This window comes from Phalangium opilio, unplaced genomic scaffold (genome assembly GCF_054372755.1).
Source record: "Phalangium opilio isolate 3A_F unplaced genomic scaffold, DU_Popi_V2 ptg000019l_1, whole genome shotgun sequence".
NCBI classification, from domain to species: Eukaryota; Metazoa; Arthropoda; class Arachnida; order Opiliones; family Phalangiidae; genus Phalangium; species Phalangium opilio.
The window spans coordinates 4,756,431-4,776,873 of NW_028324152.1; the positions used below are offsets into that span (position 1 = coordinate 4,756,431).

At 37.6% G+C, this 20,443-nt stretch overlaps 25 pseudogenes; all 25 read left to right on the top strand.

Annotated features, from left to right (window-relative positions):
• The first annotated feature begins 90 nt into the window (after positions 1-90).
• On the top strand, positions 91-209 carry LOC149700287 (5S ribosomal RNA; annotated as a pseudogene).
• Positions 210-346: 137 nt separating this feature from the next.
• LOC149700288 (5S ribosomal RNA) lies at positions 347-465 on the top strand (annotated as a pseudogene).
• Positions 466-587: 122 nt separating this feature from the next.
• On the top strand, positions 588-706 carry LOC149700289 (5S ribosomal RNA; annotated as a pseudogene).
• Positions 707-1,067: 361 nt separating this feature from the next.
• On the top strand, positions 1,068-1,186 carry LOC149700290 (5S ribosomal RNA; annotated as a pseudogene).
• A 359-nt stretch (positions 1,187-1,545) lies between these two features.
• On the top strand, positions 1,546-1,664 carry LOC149700291 (5S ribosomal RNA; annotated as a pseudogene).
• A 135-nt stretch (positions 1,665-1,799) lies between these two features.
• LOC149700292 (5S ribosomal RNA) lies at positions 1,800-1,902 on the top strand (annotated as a pseudogene).
• Positions 1,903-1,990: 88 nt separating this feature from the next.
• On the top strand, positions 1,991-2,109 carry LOC149700293 (5S ribosomal RNA; annotated as a pseudogene).
• A 1,298-nt stretch (positions 2,110-3,407) lies between these two features.
• LOC149700294 (5S ribosomal RNA) lies at positions 3,408-3,526 on the top strand (annotated as a pseudogene).
• Positions 3,527-3,883: 357 nt separating this feature from the next.
• On the top strand, positions 3,884-4,002 carry LOC149700295 (5S ribosomal RNA; annotated as a pseudogene).
• A 135-nt stretch (positions 4,003-4,137) lies between these two features.
• LOC149700296 (5S ribosomal RNA) lies at positions 4,138-4,240 on the top strand (annotated as a pseudogene).
• A 122-nt stretch (positions 4,241-4,362) lies between these two features.
• On the top strand, positions 4,363-4,481 carry LOC149700297 (5S ribosomal RNA; annotated as a pseudogene).
• A 358-nt stretch (positions 4,482-4,839) lies between these two features.
• LOC149700298 (5S ribosomal RNA) lies at positions 4,840-4,958 on the top strand (annotated as a pseudogene).
• A 361-nt stretch (positions 4,959-5,319) lies between these two features.
• LOC149700299 (5S ribosomal RNA) lies at positions 5,320-5,422 on the top strand (annotated as a pseudogene).
• Positions 5,423-5,542: 120 nt separating this feature from the next.
• LOC149700300 (5S ribosomal RNA) lies at positions 5,543-5,661 on the top strand (annotated as a pseudogene).
• Positions 5,662-6,020: 359 nt separating this feature from the next.
• Positions 6,021-6,123, top strand: LOC149700301 (5S ribosomal RNA; annotated as a pseudogene).
• A 122-nt stretch (positions 6,124-6,245) lies between these two features.
• Positions 6,246-6,364, top strand: LOC149700302 (5S ribosomal RNA; annotated as a pseudogene).
• Positions 6,365-6,738: 374 nt separating this feature from the next.
• Positions 6,739-6,841, top strand: LOC149700303 (5S ribosomal RNA; annotated as a pseudogene).
• A 120-nt stretch (positions 6,842-6,961) lies between these two features.
• On the top strand, positions 6,962-7,080 carry LOC149700304 (5S ribosomal RNA; annotated as a pseudogene).
• Positions 7,081-7,438: 358 nt separating this feature from the next.
• On the top strand, positions 7,439-7,541 carry LOC149700305 (5S ribosomal RNA; annotated as a pseudogene).
• A 120-nt stretch (positions 7,542-7,661) lies between these two features.
• On the top strand, positions 7,662-7,764 carry LOC149700306 (5S ribosomal RNA; annotated as a pseudogene).
• A 122-nt stretch (positions 7,765-7,886) lies between these two features.
• LOC149700307 (5S ribosomal RNA) lies at positions 7,887-8,005 on the top strand (annotated as a pseudogene).
• A 374-nt stretch (positions 8,006-8,379) lies between these two features.
• LOC149700308 (5S ribosomal RNA) lies at positions 8,380-8,482 on the top strand (annotated as a pseudogene).
• A 120-nt stretch (positions 8,483-8,602) lies between these two features.
• Positions 8,603-8,721, top strand: LOC149700309 (5S ribosomal RNA; annotated as a pseudogene).
• Positions 8,722-9,079: 358 nt separating this feature from the next.
• Positions 9,080-9,182, top strand: LOC149700310 (5S ribosomal RNA; annotated as a pseudogene).
• Positions 9,183-9,302: 120 nt separating this feature from the next.
• Positions 9,303-9,405, top strand: LOC149700311 (5S ribosomal RNA; annotated as a pseudogene).
• Positions 9,406-20,443: the final 11,038 nt, after the last annotated feature.

Here is a 20,443-nt window from a genome sequence, read left to right on the forward strand (position 1 = left end):
CAGATATGAAAACAGCAAACATATCTTCTTTTTGTTATTGTTTTATAAAGATGAAAGTTAATTAAATTCAAATTATTAACTAGCACTCTCGGCAACAGCCATATCACGCTGAAAACACCGGTTCTCGTCCGATAACCGAAGTTAAGCAGCGTCGAGCGCAGTCACTACTTGGGAGGGAGACCACTTAGGAACACTGCGTGCCGTTGGCTTTTTCACTTTTTTTTCCTCTTTTAAATTTTAATAGATATGAAAAAAGCAAACATGTTTTCTTTTTCTTATTGTTTTAAAATGATGAAGGTTAATTTGTCTCACTTAATTTAAATTCGAATTATTAACTAGCACTCTCGGCAACGGCCATATCACGCTGAAAACACCGGCTCTCGTCCGATCATCGAAGTTGAGCAGCGTCGAGCGCATACAGTACTTGGGAGGGAGACCACTAAGGAACACTGCGTGCCGTTGGCTTTTTCACTTTTTTTTCCTCTTTTAAATTCCAATAGATATGAAAAAAGCAAACATATCTTCTTTTTGTTATTGTTTTATAAAGATGAAGGTTAATTAAATTCAAATTATTAACTAGCACTTTCGGCAACGACCATATCACGCTGAATACACCGGTTCTCGTCCGATCACCGAAGTTAAGCAGCGTCGAGCGCAGTCAGTACTTGGAAGGGAGACCACTTAGGAACACTGCGTGCCGTTGGCTTTTTCACTTTTTTTTCCTCTTTTAAATTTTAATAGATATGAAAAAAGCAAACATGTTTTCTTTTTCTTATTGTTTCAAAATGATGAAGGTTAATTTGTCTCACTTAATTTAAATTCGAATTATTAACTAGCACTCTCGGCAACGGCCATATCACGCTGAGAACACCGGTTCTCGTCCGATCGCCGACGTTAGCAGCGTCGAGCGCAGTCAGTACTTGGGAATACAGCGTGCCGTTGGCTTTTTCACTTTTTTTTCCTCTTTTAAATTCCAATAGATATGAAAAAAGCAAACATATCTTCTTTTTGTTATTGTTTTATAAAGATGAAGGTTAATTAAATTCAAATTATTAACTAGCACTCTCGGCAACGACCATATCAAGCTGAATACACCAGTTCTCGTCCGATCAACGAAGTTAAGCAGCGTCGAGCGCAGTCAGTACTTGGGAGGGAGACCACTTAGAAACACTGCGTGCCGTTGATTTTTTCACTTTTTTTTTCTCTTTTAAATTTTAATAGATATGAAAAAAGCAAACATGTTTTTTTTGTTATTGTTTTAAAATGATGAAGGTTAATTTGTCTCACTTAATTTAAATTCGAATTATTAACTAGCACTCTCGGCAACGGCCATATCACGCTGAAAACACCGGCTCTCGTCCGATCGCCGACGTTAGCAGCGTCGAGCGCAGTCAGTACTTGGGAATACAGCGTGCCGTTGGCTTTTTCACTTTTTTTTCCTCTTTTAAATTCCAATAGATATGAAAAAAGCAAACATATCTTCTTTTTGTTATTGTTTTATAAAGATGAAGGTTAATTAAATTCAAATTATTAACTAGCACTCTCGGCAACGACCATATCACGCTGAATACACCGGTTCTCGTCCGATCAACGAAGTTAAGCAGCGTCGAGCGCAGTCAGTACTTGGGAGGGAGACCACTTAGGAACACTGCGTGCCGTTGATTTTTTCACTTTTTTTTTCTCTTTTAAATTTTAATAGATATAAAAAAAGCAAACATGTTTTTTTTGTTATTGTTTTAAAATGATGAAGGTTAATTTGTCTCACTTAATTTAAATTCGAATTATTAACTAGCACTCTCGGCAACGGCCATATCACGCTGAAAACACCGGTTCTCGTCCGATCACCGAAGTTAAGCAGCGTCGAGCGCATACAGTACTTGGGAATACTGCGTGCCGTTTGCTTTTTCACTTTTTTTTCCTCTTTCAAATTCCACCAGATATGAAAACAGCACTTAAGTTAATTAAATTCAAATTATTAACTCGCACTCTCGGCAACGGCCATATCACGCTGAAAACACCGGTTCTCGTCCGATAACCGAAGTTAAGCAGCGTCGAGCGCAGTCACTACTTGGGAGGGAGACCAATTAGGAACACTGCGTACCGTTGGCTTTTTCACTTTTTTTTCCTCTTTTAAATTTTAATAGATATGAAAAAAGCAAACATGTTTTCTTTTTCTTATTGTTTTAAAATGATGAAGGTTAATTTGTCTCACTTAATTTAAATTCGAATTATTAACTAGCACTCTCGGCAACGGCCATATCACGCAGAGAACACCGGTACTCGTCCGATCGCCGACGTTAGCAGCGTCGACCGCAGTCAGTACCAGGGAATACTGCGTGCCGTTGGCTTTTTCACTTTTGTTTCCTCTTTTAAATTCCACCCGATATGAAAAAAGCAAACATATCTTCTTTTTTTTTGTTTTATAAAGATGAAGGTTAATTTGTCTCACTTCATTTAAATTCGAATTATTAACTAGCACTCTCGGCAACGGCCATATCACGCTGCAAACACCGGTTCTCGTCCGATCACCGAAGTTAAAAAGCGTCGAGCGCATACAGTACTTGGGAATACTGCGTGCCGTTGGTTTTTCACTTTTGTTTTCTCTTTTAAATTCCACCCGATATGAAAAAAGCAAACATATCTTTTTTTGTTATTGTTTTATAAAGATGAAAGTTAATTAAATTCAAATTATTAACTAGCACTCTCGGTAACGGCCATATCACGCTGAATACACAGCTTCTCGTCCGATAACCGAAGTTAAGCAGCGTCGAGCACAGTCAGTACTTGGGAGGGAGACCACTTAGGAACACTGCCGACCGTTGATTTTTTCACTTTTTTTTTTCCTCTTTTAAATTTTAATAGATATGAAAAAGCAAACATGTTTTTTTGTTATTGTTTTAAAATGATGAAGGTTAATTTGTCTCACTTAATTTAAATTCGAATTTTTAACTAGCACTCTCGGCAACGGCCATATCACGCTGAGAACACCGGTTCTCGTCCGATCGCCGACGTTAGCAGCGTCGAGCGCAGTCAGTACTTGGGAATACTGCGTGCCGTTGGCTTTTTCACTTTTGTTTCCTCTTTTAAATTCCTCCAGATATGAAAAAAGCAAACATATCTTCTTTTTGTTATTGTTTTATAAAGATAAAGGTTTAATAAATTAAAATTATTAACTATCACTCTCGGCAACGGCCATATCACGCTGAAAACACCGGTTCTCCTCCGATCACCTAAGTTAAGCAGCGTCGAGCGCATACAGTACTTGGGAATACTGCGTGCCGTTGGTTTTTCACTTTTGTTTTCTCTTTTAAATTCCACCCGATATGAAAAAAGCAAACATATCTTTTTTTGTTATTGTTTTATAAAGATGAAAGTTAATTAAATTCAAATTATTAACTAGCACTCTCGGCAACGGCCATATCACGCTGAATACACCGCTTCTCGTCCGATAACCGAAGTTAAGCAGCGTCGAGCGCAGTCAGTACTTGGGAGGGAGACCACTTAGGAACACTGCGTGCCGTTGATTTTTTCACTTTTTTTTCCTCTTTTAAATTTTAATAGATATGAAAAAGCAAACATGTTTTTTTGTTATTGTTTTAAAATGATGAAGGTTAATTTGTCTCACTTAATTTAAATTCGAATTTTTAACTAGCACTCTCGGCAACGGCCATATCACGCTGAGAACACCGGTTCTCGTCCGATCGCCGACGTTAGCAGCGTCGAGCGCAGTCAGTACTTGGGAATACAGCGTGCCGTTGGCTTTTTCACTTTTTTTTCCTCTTTTAAATTCCAATAGATATGAAAAAAGCAAACATATCTTCTTTTTGTTATTGTTTTATAAAGATGAAGGTTAATTAAATTCAAATTATTAACTAGCACTCACGGCAACGACCATATCACGCTGAATACACCAGTTCTCGTCCGATCAACGAAGTTAAGCTTCGTCGAGCGCAGTCAGTACTTGGGAGGGAGACCACTTAGGAACACTGCGTGCCGTTGATTTTTTCACTTTTTTTTTCTCTTTTAAATTTTAATAGATATGAAAAAAGCAAACATGTTTTTTTTGTTATTGTTTTAAAATGATGAAGGTTAATTTGTCTCACTTAATTTAAATTCGAATTATTAACTAGCACTCTCGGCAACGGCCATATCACGCTGAAAACACCGGTTCTCGTCCGATCACCGAAGTTAAGCAGCGTCGAGCGCATACAGTACTTGGGAATACTGCGTGCCGTTTGCTTTTTCACTTTTTTTTCCTCTTTTAAATTCCACCAGATATGAAAACAGCAAACATATCTTCTTTTTGTTATTGTTTTATAAAGATGAAAGTTAATTAAATTCAAATTATTAACTCGCACTCTCGGCAACGGCCATATCACGCTGAAAACACCGGTTCTCGTCCGATAACCGAAGTTAAGCAGCGTCGAGCGCAGTCAGTACTTGGGAGGGAGACCTCTTAGGAACACTGCGTGCCGTTGATTTTTTCACTTTTTATTTCTCTTTTAAATTTCAATAGATATGAAAAAAGCAAACATGTTTTTTTGTTATTGTTTTAAAATGATGAAGGTTAATTTGTCTCACTTAATTTAAATTCGAATTATTAACTAGCACTCTCGGCAACGGCCATATCACGCTGAGAACACCGGTTCTCGTCCGATCGCCGACGTTAGCAGCGTCGTGCGCAGTCAGTACGTGGGAATACTGCGTGCCGTTGGCTGTTTCACTTTTTTTTCCTCTTTTAAATTCCAATAGATATGAAAAAAGCAAACATATCTTCTTTTTGTTATTGTTTTATAAAGATGAAGGTTAATTAAATTCAATTTATTAACTAGCACTCTCGGGAACGACCATATCACGCTGAATACACCGGTTCTCGTCCGATAACCGAAGTTAAGCAGCGTCGAGCACAGTCAGTACTTGGGAGGGCGACCACTTAGGAACACTGCGTGCCGTTAGCTTTTTCACTTTTTATTCCTCTTTTAAATTCCAATAGATTTGAAAAAAGCAAACATATTTTCTTTTTGTTATTGTTTTAAAAAGATAAAGGATAATTTGTCTCACTTAATATAAATTCGAATTATTATCTAGCACTCTCGGCAACGGCCATATCACGCAGAGAACACCGGTACTCGTCCGATCGCCGACGTTAACAGCGTCGAGCGCAGTCAGTACCAGGGAATACTGCGTGCAGTTGGCTTTTTCACTTTTGTTTCCTCTTTTAAATTCCACCCGATATGACAAAAAAGCAAACATATCTTCTTTTTTTTTGTTTTATAAAGATGAAGGTTAAATAAATTAAAATTATTAACTATCACTCTCGGCAACGGCCATATCACGCTGAAAACACCGGTTCTCGTCCGATCACCGAAGTTAAGCAGCGTCGAGCGCATACAGTACTTGGGAATACTGCGTGCCGTTGGTTTTTCACTTTTGTTTTCTCTTTTAAATTCCACCCGATATGAAAAAAGCAAACATATCTTTTTTTGTTATTGTTTTATAAAGATGAAAGTTAATTAAATTCAAATTATTAACTAGCACTCTCGGCAACGGCCATATCACGCTGAATACACCGCTTCTCCTCCGATAACCGAAGTTAAGCAGCGTCGAGCGCAGTCAGTACTTGGGAGGGAGACCACTTAGGAACACTGCGTGCCGTTGATTTTTTCACTTTTTTTTCCTCTTTTAAATTTTAATAGATATGAAAAAGCAAACATGTTTTTTTTGTTATTGTTTTAAAATGATGAAGGTTAATTTGTCTCACTTAATTTAAATTCGAATTTTTAACTAGCACTCTCGGCAATGGCCATATCACGCTGAGAACACCGGTTCTCGTCCGATCGCCGACGTTAGCAGCGTCGAGCGCAGTCAGTACTTTGGGAATACTGCGTGCCGTTGGCTTTTTCACTTTTGTTTCCTCTTTTAAATTCCACCAGATATGAAAAAAGCAAACATATCTTCTTTTTGTTATTGTTTTATAAAGATAAAGGTTAAATAAATTAAATTTGTTAACTATCACTCTCGGCAACGGCCATATCACGCTGAAAACACCGGTTCTCGTCCGATCACCGAAGTTAAGCAGCGTCGTGCGCAGTCAGTACGTGGGAATACTGCGTGCCGTTGGCTTTTTCACTTTTTTTTCCTCTTTTAAATTCCAATAGATATGAAAAAAGCAAACATATCTTCTTTTTGTTATTGTTTTATAAAGATGAAGGTTAATTAAATTCAATTTATTAACTAGCACTCTCGGCAACGACCATATCACGCTGAATACACCGGTTCTCGTCCGATAACCGAAGTTAAGCAGCGTCGAGCACAGTCAGTACTTGGGAGGGCGACCACTTAGGAACACTGCGTGCCGTTAGCTTTTTCACTTTTTATTCCTCTTTTAAAACCCAAAAGATTTGAAAAAAGCAAACATATTTTCTTTTTGTTATTGTTTTAAAAAGATAAAGGATAATTTGTCTCACTTAATATAAATTCGAATTATTATCTAGCACTCTCGGCAACGGCCATATCACGCAGAGAACACCGGTACTCGTCCGATCGCCGACGTTAGCAGCGTCGAGCGCAGTCAGTACCAGGGAATACTGCGTGCCGTTGGCTTTTTCACTTTTGTTTCCTCTTTTAAATTCCACCCGATATGAAAAAAGCAAACATATCTTCTTTTTTTTTGTTTTATAAAGATGAAGGTTAATTTGTCTCACTTCATTTAAATTCGAATTATTAACTAGCACTCTCGGCAACGGCCATATCACGCTGCAAACACCGGTTCTCGTCCGATCACCGAAGTTAAGCAGCGTCGAGCGCATACAGTACTTGGGAATACTGCGTGCCGTTGGTTTTTCACTTTTGTTTTCTCTTTTAAATTCCACCCGATATGAAAAAAGCAAACATATCTTTTTTTGTTATTGTTTTATAAAGATGAACGTTAATTAAATTCAAATTATTAACTAGCACTCTCGGTAACGGCCACATCACGCTGAATACACCGCTTCTCGTCCGATAACCGAAGTTAAGCAGCGTCGAGCGCAGTCAGTACTTGGGAGGGAGACCACTTAGGAACACTGCGTGCCGTTGATTTTTTCACTTTTTTTTTCCTCTTTTAAATTTTAATAGATATGAAAAAGCAAACATGTTTTTTTGTTATTGTTTTAAAATGATGAAGGTTAATTTGTCTCACTTAATTTAAATTCGAATTTTTAACTAGCACTCTCGGCAACGGCCATATCACGCTGAGAACACCGGTTCTCGTCCGATCGCCGACGTTAGCAGCGTCGAGCGCAGTCAGTACTTGGGAATACTGCGTGCCGTTGGCTTTTTCACTTTTGTTTCCTCTTTTAAATTCCACCAGATATGAAAAAAGCAAACATATCTTCTTTTTGTTATTGTTTTATAAAGATAAAGGTTAAATAAATTAAAATTATTAACTATCACTCTCGGCAACGGCCATATCACGCTGAAAACACCGGTTCTCGTCCGATCACCGAAGTTAAGCAGCGTCGAGCGCATACAGTACTTGGGAATACTGCGTGCCGTTGGTTTTTCACTTTTGTTTTCTCTTTTAAATTCCACCCGATATGAAAAAAGCAAACATATCTTTTTTTGTTATTGTTTTATAAAGATGAAAGTTAATTAAATTCAAATTATTAACAAGCACTCTCGGCAACGGCCATATCACGCTGAAAACACCGGTTCTCGTCCGATCACCGAAGTTAAGCAGCGTCGTGCGCAGTCAGTACGTGGGAATACTGCGTGCCGTTGGCTTTTTCACTTTTTTTTCCTCTTTTAAATTCCAATAGATATGAAAAAAGCAAACATATCTTCTTTTTGTTATTGTTTTATAAAGATGAAGGTTAATTAAATTCAATTTATTAACTAGCACTCTCGGCAACGACCATATCACGCTGAATACACCGGTTCTCGTCCGATAACCGAAGTTAAGCAGCGTCGAGCACAGTCAGTACTTGGGAGGGCGACCACGTAGGAACACTGCGTGCCGTTAGCTTTTTCACTTTTTATTCCTCTTTTAAAACCCAAAAGATTTGAAAAAAGCAAACATATTTTCTTTTTGTTATTGTTTTAAAAAGATAAAGGATAATTTGTCTCACTTAATATAAATTCGAATTATTATCTAGCACTCTCGGCAACGGCCATATCACGCAGAGAACACCGGTACTCGTCCGATCGCCGACGTTAGCAGCGTCGAGCGCAGTCAGTACCAGGGAATACTGCGTGCCGTTGGCTTTTTCACTTTTGTTTCCTCTTTTAAATTCCACCCGATATGAAAAAAGCAAACATATCTTCTTTTTTTTTGTTTTATAAAGATGAAGGTTAATTTGTCTCACTTCATTTAAATTCGAATTATTAACTAGCACTCTCGGCAACGGCCATATCACGCTGCAAACACCGGTTCTCGTCCGATCACCGAAGTTAAGCAGCGTCGAGCGCATACAGTACTTGGGAATACTGCGTGCCGTTGGTTTTTCACTTTTGTTTTCTCTTTTAAATTCCACCCGATATGAAAAAAGCAAACATATCTTTTTTTGTTATTGTTTTATAAAGATGAACGTTAATTAAATTCAAATTATTAACTAGCACTCTCGGTAACGGCCACATCACGCTGAATACACCGCTTCTCGTCCGATAACCGAAGTTAAGCAGCGTCGAGCGCAGTCAGTACTTGGGAGGGAGACCACTTAGGAACACTGCGTGCCGTTGATTTTTTCACTTTTTTTTTCCTCTTTTAAATTTTAATAGATATGAAAAAGCAAACATGTTTTTTTGTTATTGTTTTAAAATGATGAAGGTTAATTTGTCTCACTTAATTTAAATTCGAATTTTTAACTAGCACTCTCGGCAACGGCCATATCACGCTGAGAACACCGGTTCTCGTCCGATCGCCGACGTTAGCAGCGTCGAGCGCAGTCAGTACTTGGGAATACTGCGTGCCGTTGGCTTTTTCACTTTTGTTTCCTCTTTTAAATTCCACCAGATATGAAAAAAGCAAACATATCTTCTTTTTGTTATTGTTTTATAAAGATAAAGGTTAAATAAATTAAAATTATTAACTATCACTCTCGGCAACGGCCATATCACGCTGAAAACACCGGTTCTCGTCCGATCACCGAAGTTAAGCAGCGTCGAGCGCATACAGTACTTGGGAATACTGCGTGCCGTTGGTTTTTCACTTTTGTTTTCTCTTTTAAATTCCACCCGATATGAAAAAAGCAAACATATCTTTTTTTGTTATTGTTTTATAAAGATGAAAGTTAATTAAATTCAAATTATTAACTAGCACTCTCGGCAACGGCCATATCACGCTGAAAACACCGGTTCTCGTCCGATCACCGAAGTTAAGCAGCGTCGTGCGCAGTCAGTACGTGGGAATACTGCGTGCCGTTGGCTTTTTCACTTTTTTTTCCTCTTTTAAATTCCAATAGATATGAAAAAAGCAAACATATCTTCTTTTTGTTATTGTTTTATAAAGATGAAGGTTAATTAAATTCAATTTATTAATGAGCATAAGGGTTTGAAATCTGTTTGAGCATAGGGGTATTGAAAATGTTTGTGCATAACTCTATGGAATCTGATGTGCACATGTCTATAACATCTCTTTTTGCGCGAGTCTACGATATTTCTTTGTGCACAAGCCTGTGATTTCTATTTGTACGAAATATTTTTATGCGTAGGTGTACGGAATATTTTTATGCACAATTGTACGGAATATTTTTGTGCACAGGTGTACGAACTGTTTTTGTTCACAGGTGTACGGAATAATATGGTGAAAATGGATACCAAATATTTTTGTGCACAGGTGTACGTGATATTTTTGTGCACAGGTTAACGTGATATTTTTGTGCAAATGGGTAAGGAAACGTTTTGAGCATAGGGTTATGGAATGTTTTTGTGCAGAGGTCAATGGAATATTTTTGTGTACAGGTATATGGAATGTTTTTGTGCAGAAGTCCGTGAAATATGTTTTGTGTACAGGTATATGACTCATGTTTGTGCACAAATCTATAGAATGTTTTGTACACCGGTCTAGGACATATGATTCTGCACAAGTCTATGGCATCAGTTTGTGCAAAAGTCTAAGGGATGTGTTTTTGCACAAATATTTGACATCTATTTTTTCACAAATATTTGACATCTATTTTTGCACAAGTCTATGGTATTTGTGTGTACAGGTCTACAAAATATGTTTGTGCACAAGTCTGAAGAATCTTTGTGTGCAAAAGTCTACGGAATCTCTTGTGCAAATGTCGATGACATCTCTTTTTGAGCAAGTCTATGAAATCAGTTTTTACACAAGCATATGACATCTGTTTGTGCACAAGTCTATAACATCGGATTGTGCAAAACCGTGTGACTTCTGTTTGTGTACAAGTCTGTGGAATCTATTTGGGCACGAGTCTACGTAATATATTTGTTCGCAAATCTATGGAATCTGTTTATGCGCTAGTCTACGGCATCTGTTTGTGCACGGGTCTACGGAAAATGTTTGTGCAAATTGGTCTGTTATATTTTTGAGCATATAGGGGTATGGAATGATTCTGAACAGGTCCAAGGCATGTTTTTGTGCACAGGTCCATGGAATATTTTTGTACACAGGTCTATGTCACATGTTTATACAAAAGCCAATAGAATATTTTGTGCATAGGTCAATGGAATCTTTTTCTGCACAGTTTAATGAAATATTTTTGTGCGTAGGTCTAGGGAATATTTCTGTGCAAATGGTTATGGAATAGTTTTGTGCTATGGGTATGAAATCTTTATGTACACAGGTCTAAGGAATCTTTATGTGCACAAGCCTATATAATGTTTTGTGCACAGTTCCATGAATTATTTTATGCACATCTCCATGAGATCTTTTGTGCACAGGTCTATGGAAACTTGATGTGCACAATTCTCTAGAAGGTTTTTTGTGCACAGGTCTATGACTTCTGTTTGTGCACAAAACTATGGAATCTGGGTTGAACATGTCTATGACATCTGTTGTACACAAGCCTGTGACTTCCACTTGTGTACAAGTCTACGGAATTTGTTTGTGCACATGGCTACGGAATCTGTGCACAGATCTCCGGAATCGGTTTGTACACAGGCCTACGGCATCTGTTTTTGCACAGGTTTACGGAATCTGTTTCTTTACAGGTCTACGGCATTTGTTTGTGCACAGGCCTACGGCATATTTTTTGAGCACAGGTCTAGGGAATAGTTTTGTGCAAATGGGTATGGAATCGTTTTGTGCAAATGGGTATGGAATTGTTTTGTGCAAATGGGTATGGAATCTTTTTGTAAACAGGTCTATGGAATCTTTATGTAAACAGGTCTATGGAATCTTTATGTAAACAGGTCTATGGAATCTTTATGTAAACCGGTCTATGGAATCTTTATGTAAACAGGTCTATGACTTCTGTTTGTAAACAAGTCTAAGACTTCTGTTTGTAAACAAGTCTAAGACTTCTGTTTTTCACTAGTCCATGGAATCTGATGTGTACATATCCATGACATCTCTTTTTGCGCAAGTCTATGACATCTGTTTGTGCACAACCCTGTGACTTCCGTTTGTGTACAAGTCTCCGGAATCTGTTTGTGAACATGTCTAGGGTATCTGTTTGTGCACAGGTCTACGGAATATTTTTGTGCTTAGGTCTACGGAATATTTTTGTGCACAGGCCTACTGAATCGGTTTGTGCAGAGGCCTAAGGAATCTGTTTTTGCAAAGGCCACTGCATCTGTTTGTGCGCAGGTCTAAAGAACATTTTTCTGCAAATGGATACGGGATATTTTTGTGCAAATGGATATGCAGTATTTTAGTGCACTGGTGTACGAGATATTCTTGAGCATATTTTCGAGCATATGGGTATGGAATGTTTTTGTGCAGAGGTCCATGGAATCTTTTTGTGTACAGGTATATACCATCTCTTTTTGCACAAGTTTATGACATCTGTTTGCGCGCAAGTCTATGACATCAGTTTGTACGCAAGTCTATGACATCAGTTTGTGCTCAATTCTAAGGGATCTGTTTGTGCACAAGTCTACGGGCTCTGTTTGTACACAATTATATGACATGTGTTCTCACAAGTCTATGGTATCTGTATGTGTACAGCTCTACGAAATATGTTTGTGCACAGGCAGGGCGACCACAGCAAAGCCTTGTAATAGTTATAGGAAAATAGGAAATTTATAATTGATTTGCAGGAAATTATAGGAAACTAGCTGTTACCCGCGGCATCGCTTGAGTGTAGTAAGAACTTCCATCTAGTATGGGTACATTTTACTGATTCGACTAATATTTTTGTAGCATCCTAGGAGCGAAGGCACTTGGCGTCGCCCATCGGCTCGTCGGGACATTTTTTTATTATTTACACGCAGACATTCTATAAAGAAGGGTTTTTTAATATCTGGCCGCCATTTGAAATGATGGCAACAAATCGATCCCGAAAGACCATTCAGCCCGTCTATAGGTTAAAGGAATCCAGTGTACTAAATATTTGTGAAATCGGTTGAAACGCGCGGACTTTCTTACAAAGAGAAGATTTGCTACATTTCTGGGCGCCATTTATTAAGATGGTAGCGGATTGGAAAAATCTTTCTAAGTACGCGCCTACTACTTACGAGTAACGTTCCTCCAAATTTTCAGCCTTCTGGGCCAAGCGGTTTGGGCTGGGCGATAATTATCAGTCAGTCAGGACTTTGATTTATATCATGAGTGAATCATATACTAGCTCCCTATAAGTTACTCAGCCACACTGGCCACTTTCGTCCCATTGAACCGAATTCCCATTCGACAGAAGGGGGGTTTTTTGGGGTCCCATTTGACCGAACGTAGCCAAAGGTGCGATTTCATTATAGTCCCATTGGACCGAAGTTCTATTGAACTGGAAGAAGACATACTGTGTGGTTTTGCATTAAATATATTTTTAATTTCACAACTTATTGTTGTTAAAATAAATGTGAGTTGAAAATGAATTACTGCACTTATTTTAACTACGTTTTAATTACGGCGAACCTCACCTACCCTAGATTAACCTAACCTAATCTAACCTAACCTAACCTAACCAAACGTAACCTAACCTAACCTAGTTTGGAGGTAAAAAGATTATTTATATGAGTATTAAAAGCCCGCCTCTTACCACGAACAACTTATGAGCAATAATAGAAATATTTTGGAAAAGATGTCAGATAAATAATTGAAGAATATTTTGGAAAAGGTGGCAGCTAATTAATAGGAGAATATTTTGGAATAGGTGGCAGCTAATTAATAGGAAAATCTTTTGGAAAAGGTGGCAGCTAATTAATAGGAGAGTATTTTAGAAAAGGTGGTAGCTAATTAAAAGGAGAATATTTTGAAAAATGTGGCAGCTAATTAGTAGGAGAATGTTTTGGAAAAGGTTGCAGCTAATTAGTAGGAGAATATTTTGGAAAAGGTGGCAGCTAATTAATAGGAGAATGTTTTGGAAAAGGTGGTAGCTAATTAAAAGGAGAATATTTTGGAAAAGGTGGTAGCTAGTTAAAAGGAGAATATTTTGGAAAATGTGGTAGCTAATTAGTAAGAGAATGTTTTGGAAAAGGTTGCAGCTAATTAATAGGAGAATATTTTGAAAAAGATGGCAGCTAATTAATAGGAAAATCTTTTGGAAAAGGTGGCAGCTAATTAATAGGATAATGTTTTGGAAAAGGTGGTAGCTATTTAAAGGGAGAATATTTAGGAAAAGGTGGTAGCTAATTAAAAGGAGCATATTTTGGAAAAGGTGTCAACGAATTATTGGAACCAAACCAAACCAAACCTAAACTAACCTAAGCTAACCTAACCTAACCTAACCTAACCTAACCTAACCTAACCTAACCTAACCTAACCTATGCTTACCTAACTTAACCTAACCCAACCCAACCCACCCGAAACCAAAATATTAAAATTTTAATTTAAAATTTAAAGACATTGATCGAACTACCATTAAGACTGTACTTCATTTTAAGCACAATTTGTTTATTAATTCTATATATCTCTTGCCTTGAAAGGAATGAAAGTGAGCGTTTTAATTAGTATCACGAAACATTTACTTTTAATATTATTAACATACCTTTCGGAGATTCGAACCAACAACCTATCGCTTCGCAGTCCAACATCGTATCCACTACACCACCGAATCGCTGACGGCTACAGTGTTTCAAGTTATATTCATGTATTTTTAGGGGCATATTCGGACGATTGGGATTTCGGTCCATCGGGAATGTAGCCATTGGGCTGGAAATCTAAAATCATTGCGGGATATTCGGTCGAATGGGATTTCGGTCCATTGGGAATTCAGTTGAAAGGAACGATACCCACTGGCCTAATGTATCCAGCGTTTTCTTCCCGCCAAAAAAGTGTTACCTATATGCGACCTACAGTGAGAGAAAATAACACTTCTCCCGGCGCTTACGTATTTCCGGTAAAAAATCGGAAAAGGAGATCAACCAATGAAACTTTGAACTGAAAGGTAGTTAGTATAAGCATACGACGTTTTAGAAATGTTGTGATTGTTTGCGGACGGTTTAGAGTCGTATCTTATCTTTGAAATTATTTTAATGGGTTAGTGTCGGCGCAATAGGAAGTTTTATTTTTTTCGTATTAAAATGGCAGAATTTTGGATTTTTTTTTGACAAAGCCCAAATGATAGAAACTCGTTGAAATTCAGACTTCAGAGCGTTGCCTACGGAATAAAAAATTTTATTCCGTAGGCAACATTCAGAGGCAGGAACTATTTATGGTGAGAGAACCAAACTTTTTCAAAAAATAAGAGCTAAACAACAACTAAATAGTCATCTCGAAAACCTTACTAAACTTTTTAATAATGCGTCTAAAGAACTAATAAAAAAACTTAAAGAAAGGTACAACCCATTTTTCACGAAGCCTGTTTTGAAACCAAAATTGTTTTTCAATAAGCAAAAGAATTAATGTGACGCAAAGAAGTCAAACCTCCAAAACCGTTAATACCATTTGGAACTATCGTCACTCAAGTTCTCGATATATTAATTTCAAAGCCCTAAGAGAGGGCAACGTCTACTATCACTTTCACCCGCCTCCCCTCCTCTCGACTACTATTCGGAAGAAAATGCTGGATACATTAGGCCAGTGTGACCAGGGAGGAGAGACTTGAGGTGTGACTGAGTAACTTATAGGGAGCTAGTATATGATTCACCCATGTTTATATAGATAAACTTAAACTTAAAACACGATCGGAATATCTGAATCACAGAAGCGTTAGCCTGTATTGTAATTCCACGGTGGCTGATTGCTAGTAGCTAGTGGAAATCGGCATTACTTTCTGTCAAAATTCTGTTTTGAGTGATATATAACAAAATCAAAAGTGAGAGCGCGCAAAATATCTACAATTTCAAAAAAAAGGATAATTATCGAAGTTATAGGAACTAATAGGAAGACGTCCGAAAATAGGAAAAATTATAAAATTTAGGAAATGTGGTCACCCAGCACAGGTCTACGGAATATGTTTGTGCACAGGTGTATAGATTGTTTTTGTACACAGGTCTACATAATAACTTTTTAGCCTAAGTCTTCGGAATCTATTTGTATTATTGCATCCACTATGCTTTGCACGTGAATTTGTTTTTATAAAGCCACCTTTGGCATAACCAATTGTTAAATATTTTATAATATACCATGCCACTGTTCAATTTTAAGTGGATATAACATATATTCATTAAATCTTTTTTCATGAATCTTTAACACGAATTATTATAAGACACCATTGTTAAATCTATTTTTTATTTGATTAAATTAAATTGTTATATTAAATTAAGCAGATAGGCACGGGGCTTACAAGTCACAATGTGACTTAGCCCCGTAGCAAACTGTAATGTAATGAAAAGTAAAAAATAAACATTTTTGAATTTGAATTTGAATTTGACGGGAAGGCAATTTGAGTTGGACTGGGCGTTGAAGCAATCAAGATTAATACTTCTATAATAGATGGTTAGGGCCATGTTAGTTCAAACGCGGTAACTAATAAACGAGCAACACCACAAGACTTAAATGGAGGGCCTCCTTTTCAGTATAAGCAGAAGTTGATGAATTCTTATCCTGGGAAGTATTGGACACTAAGGCATTATATAGTATCCATCCCTGCAAGTCAAAATTGCCTATGGCAATCGTAAATGAGGGTCGAAAGTTTCCCCCCACTAGGAAAACTATCTAATCTACTGAAAAAAATCCCAAGCCGAGAGGCTGTGGCACTCAAACTATGGGGCGTGTTCAAAACTTCTTCAGCGCCAATCGTTGAAAAGCCGTCTGGCTAGAACTCTATGAAAATGCATTACAATCCGTGGGCCTAGGACCCCACACTAGTTTGACCGGAATTTCTAGTAGTCTATTAAAACAGCTGTTCTTGTCACCGTTTCTGATTCGTTACCTCAAACCACAGGACACACCTTAAAGTTTCGTTTCTTGCCCGCTGCTGGCGCGCAAATCAGCCTGCCAGCTCAAAATGAACGAAGTGCCGTAGGTGGCGCGGTGATCGGACCTAATAAGAAGTTGGCTAACAGAGATGGTTCCGGATATGGTTAGAGTCCAATACTTCCCAGGATAAGAAGTCATAAACTTCTGGTACAAGTTTTAAAATACTAGTTTCTAAAGAGTTTTAATTCATATTAAGACTGAAGTGACAGATATTAATAAAAAATGTCTTTGTACACAAAGACGCGAAAAAGTAAGAGATAAGTGTAGAAAATTAATTGTTTGAAGTAACAGATATTCAAATTTTCATTTTTGTAGACGTGATTATAAAACATCAATTATTTGAAAAAATTTCTTATCTTAGTTTTTTTCACAAATATTTCAGAGAAACTACCTTGATACTACTGTTTATTTTCTAGAAACATTTGCTTCGAGGAAGTTCCAATACTCAGATACCTGAAAAATAGAGCTAGAAGAATTTATTTTTATATTTTAATATTGAAAATATTGCGAACCGAAAATTACATTCGCCCTTTGACTGTGATGTAGTTATTAGAGTCAAAAGGATATGTAGCTTGATCGTGATCTTTTGAGAAAGATACAACACGTCAATTTTTGAAAACTCGAAAACTTTAAAATTAACGAACACGTTTTGTTAAGTTTTCATGCTTATTTTATTTTGTCTGCTATGAACGATTTTCTGTCCATTTTATTCTCCTTCTAGGCCCGAATACTCAAACTATCACTAAATTTTAAAAAGGAACATAAAATGCATACGTTTTCTATTTTTAAAATGATGCACATGTTTAAGGATAAAATATATTACTTGAGGAATTTTGGTGAAAAAAACTAAGATAAGAAATTTTTTCAAATAATTGATGTTTTATAATCACGTCTACAAAAATGAAAATTTGAATATCTGTTACTTCAAACAATTAATTTTCTACACTTATCTCTTACTTTTTCGCGTCTTTGTGTACAAAGACATTTTTTATTAATCCAAAGGAGATCCCAGTATCTCTTGTAGAAGAAGAGTTATGAGCCTCCAAAGTTTAGTGCAAAAATCATAAGTAACATAATAAAAATAAGTGAGACGATACCAAAGTTGACGAACATTTTGCTTAATATCTCGGCCCTTGTTTGTCGTAGCTCAATGTTTTTAGTATGGTTAGATGGAGGACAATTTGGACTATAACATTTCCTAAGGACATCCCCGTATCTCTAGTAGGCACAGAGTTATGGGCCTGCAAAATATAGTCTAATGCATTTCCTATGGACGGGTTGTTTGTTTACGTTTAGCTTAATTACTCGTCCCCTGTTTGTCGTAGCTCAAAATTTTTAGTATGGTTAGATGGGGGACAAATTGTACTATAACATACTCAAAGGACATCCCCGTATCTCCAGTAGAAACAGAGTTACGAGCCTGCAAAGTATAGTCTAATGCATTTCCTATGGAGGGGGTTTGTTTCGTTATGTTTTGCTTAAGTACTCGGCCCCTGTTTGTCGTAGCCCAAAGTTTTTAGTATGGTTAGATGGGGGACAATTTGGACTAAAACATACTCAAAGGACATCCCCTATCTCCAGTAGAAACAGAGTTACGAGCCTGCAAAATATAGTCTAATGCATTTCCTACGTAGGGGTTGTTTGTTTACGTTTAGCTTAATTACTCGGCCCCTGTTTGTCTTAGCCCAAAGTTTTTAGTATGGTTAGATGGGGGACAATTTGGACTATAACATATCCTAAGGACATCCTCGTATCTCCAGTAGAAACAGAGTTACGAGCCTGCAAAGTATAGTCTAATGCATTTCCTATGGAGGGGGTTTGTTTCGTTACGTTTTGCTTAAGTACTCGGCCCCTGTTTGTCGTAGCCTAAAGTATTTAGTATGGTTAGATGGGGGACAATTTGGACTATAACATATCCTAAGGACATCCCCGTATCTCTAGTAGACACAGAGTTATGGGTCTGCAAATTATAGTCTAATGCATTTCCTATGGACGGTTTGTTTGTTTACGTTTAGCTTAATTACTCGGCCCCTGTTTGTCGTAGCTCAATGTTTTTAGTATGGTTAGATGGGGGACAAATTGGACTACAACATACTAAAAGGACATCCCCGTATCTCCAGTAGAAACAGAGTTACGAGCCTGCAAAGTATATTTTCAAAAATCAAAAGTAACCATCTAACAATAAGTGAGACAAAAAGTAAGTTGACGACGATATTGAGGTAGCCTCAAGTTTAAAGTATCCTTGTATGGGGAGCAAAGAGTACTATAACATATCCAAAGAAGATCCCAGTATCTCTTGTAGAACAAGAGTTATGAGCCTCCAAAGTTTAGTGCAAAAATCATAAGTAACATAATAAAAATAAGTGAGACGATACCAAAGTTGACGAACATTTTGCTTAATATCTCGGCCCTTGTTTGTCGTAGCTCAATGTTTTTAGTATGGTTAGATGGGGGACAAATTGGACTATAACATACTCAAAGGACATCCCCGTATCTCCAGTAGAAACAGAGTTACGAGCCTGCAAAGTATAGTCTAATGCATTTCCTATGGAGGGGGTTTGTTTCGTTATGTTTTGCTTAAGTACTCGGCCCCTGTTTGTCGTAGCCCAAAGTTTTTAGTATGGTTAGATGGGGGACAATTTGGACTAAAACATACTCAAAGGACATCCCCTATCTCCAGTAGAAACAGAGTTACGAGCCTGCAAAATATAGTCTAATGCATTTCCTACGTAGGGGTTGTTTGTTTACGTTTAGCTTAATTACTCGGCCCCTGTTTGTCATAGCCCAAAGTTTTTAGTATGGTTAGATGGGGGACAATTTGGACTATAACATATCCTAAGGACATCCTCGTATCTCCAGTAGAAACAGAGTTACGAGCCTGCAAAGTATAGTCTAATGCATTTCCTATGGAGGGGGTTTGTTTCGTTACGTTTTGCTTAAGTACTCGGCCCCTGTTTGTCGTAGCCTAAAGTATTTAGTATGGTTAGATGGGGGACAATTTGGACTATAACATATCCTAAGGACATCCCCGTATCTCTAGTAGACACAGAGTTATGGGTCTGCAAATTATAGTCTAATGCATTTCCTATGGACGGTTTGTTTGTTTACGTTTAGCTTAATTACTCGGCCCCTGTTTGTCGTAGCCCTAGTTCTTTGTATGGCTAGATGGGGGACAAATTGGTCTATAACATACTCAAAGGACATCCCCGTATCTCCAGTAGAAACAGAGTTACGAGCCTGCAAAGTATATTTTCAAAAATCAAAAGTAACCATCTAACAATAAGTGAGACAAAAAGTAAGTTGACGACGATATTGAGGTAGCCTCCAGTTTAAAGTATCCTTGTATGGGGAGCAAAGAGTACTATAACATATCCAAAGGAGATCCCAGTATCTCTTGTAGAACAAGAGTTATGAGCCTCCAAAGTTTAGAGCAAAAATCATAAGTAACATAATAAAAATAAGTGAGACGATACCAAAGTTGACGAACATTTTGCTTAATATCTCGGCCCCTGTTTGTCGTAGCTCAATGTTTTTAGTATGGTTAGATGGGGGACAATTTGGACTATATCACATCCTAAGGACATCCCCGTATCTCTAGTAGACACAGAGTTATGGGCCTGCAAAGTATAGTCTAATGCATTTCCTATGGACGGGCTGTTTGTTTACGTTTAGCTTAACTACTCGGCCCCTGTTTGTCGTAGCTCAATGTTTTTAGTATGGTTAGATGAAGGACAAATTGGACTATAACATATCGTAAGGACATCCCGGTATCTCTAGTAGACACAGAGTTATGGGCCTGCAAAGTATAGTCTAATGCATTTCCTATGGACGGGTTGTTTGTTTACGTTTAGCTTAATTACTCGGCCCCTGTTTGTCGTAGCTCAATGTTTTTAGTATGGTTAGATGGGGGACAAATTGGACTATAACATACTCAAAGGACATCCCCGTATCTCCAGTGGAAACAGAGTTACGAGCCTGCAAAAT